Source organism: Bison bison, unplaced genomic scaffold (genome assembly GCF_000754665.1).
Source record: "Bison bison bison isolate TAMUID 2011002044 unplaced genomic scaffold, Bison_UMD1.0 scf7180017864359, whole genome shotgun sequence".
Lineage (NCBI taxonomy): Eukaryota > Metazoa > Chordata > Mammalia > Artiodactyla > Bovidae > Bison > Bison bison.
In genome coordinates this window covers 1836028-1837638 of record NW_011494931.1, presented here as the reverse complement: position 1 = coordinate 1837638, position 1611 = coordinate 1836028, and the positions used below count along the sequence as shown (strand labels likewise).

Genomic DNA, 1611 nt, shown 5'->3' with positions numbered 1-1611 from the left:
CCCAAACCATCAGTTAAGTAGCTTTTCCCTCCCTTATTCTTTTATGATGTCCAGTTTACCATGCATTCAATAAGCACTTCCGATAACTGTAGTTGTAGTAATAAAGTGTGATCTACAAGTGTTTTCAAGAAAATATTAAAGTTCCTACTGGGAAAATGGAGGGGACTTCCCTAGTGGTCCAGTGGTTAAGAATCCATCTTCCAATGCAGAGGATGTGGGTTCAATCCTCGGTCAGGGAACTAAGATCCCATGTGCAATTTATAAACCAATCGCTTAGGAAGCAGAAGAAATACATCAGTTTAATCAACGTGGACAATTATGTCCTCAGCCCTGCAATATAACTCCAAAAGGTGCTCTGATTCTTCAGGATTGAGATCTGGCATCTCAGGTGAACAATCTCTACTAGAAAAGAGATCATATTCATGGCAATATTATCCATGGAGCATTCACTAGTCTAGAACTTGCAGTCCTGAGTGGAATCCCCACTAAAGGATGCCATCTTAAGGGTCTTGGAAATCAATTGTTGACAATATAATTAGCAAATGAATGAAAAGTCACTTTATAGTTGTAGAGCAGTGTCTTATAAATTTTAAAATTATTCCTCCAAAGTGTGATAAACTCTTGGGGAACTTAATATTACTTAAGTTGCCAAAAGTGTGAAGATGCCCCTTCCACCCCAGCCACTCTCCTCCATTGCCTCCCATCACCTTTCTAGGGGGCACCTCTCACCATGATTAGTTTTTTATGCAAAGACATGAATACATTCCAATATCACTCTGAGTCACAAAGCCTACAACTACTGGAGGTGGGAATGGAGGTGGGAAAGACCTTCAAATGACCCGTATCAGTTAGTTGTCCTTTACTGGCACAGAGAATGAGGCTTAATCAAGAAATCAGCTTAAAATCTCATAAAGGTCAGGTCCTTGTACTAGCTTTTAAAATCAGTCTTTCAGCTACCTCTCCATTTGTTTTAACTGCCATTGTGGAAAAGATTCCAAAGACTAGGCTGTCTTCTATGGGCTTTTTTAAACTTAAAATGTTAAAGCTCATGAGGGACTTAGAGGAGACTAAGAAACCCCTCATTTTTACAGATCAGGACACTGAGTGGGAAGAGAGGGGAGGCAACTTACCCAAGATCTCAGCTAATTAGTGGCAGAATTAGAAAACCCATGGGCTTTGGTAGTACCAAAAGAAATCAAGTGCCTCAGTGGTATTAATATTTTGAAAACATAACAAAACTTGTAATTGAACAGAATCCCTTAATATGATCATGTGAACTCTGTAGATTTTATTATTTAAAATAGTTGAATGTTCACAACCACAAAAAGTTCACAAGAAGCTGCTAAAGACTGAATGTCTATGTCTTCTCCCCCAACAAATTCATATGTGACATTCTAACTCCCAACGTGATGCTATTTGGAGGTGACACCCTCAGGAGGTGATTAGCTCATGAGGATGGAGCCCTCAAAAATGGGATTAGTGCCCTTTTATAGACCTCAGAGAGACCACTTTGGCATGCAAGAACACAAAGAGAATATGGCAATCTGTGAACGAAAAAACAAGTCTCACCACACACCTAATTTACCAGTACCCAATGCAGGAGATGCAGGA

General features: G+C 39.7%; 1 protein-coding gene across 2 annotated transcripts in view; it reads right to left on the bottom strand.

Annotated features, from left to right (window-relative positions):
- CTDSP2 (CTD (carboxy-terminal domain, RNA polymerase II, polypeptide A) small phosphatase 2) overlaps positions 1–1611 on the bottom strand; it is a 28936-nt gene that overhangs the window by 6541 nt on the left and 20784 nt on the right. The gene's annotated exons all lie outside the window — the stretch shown is intronic.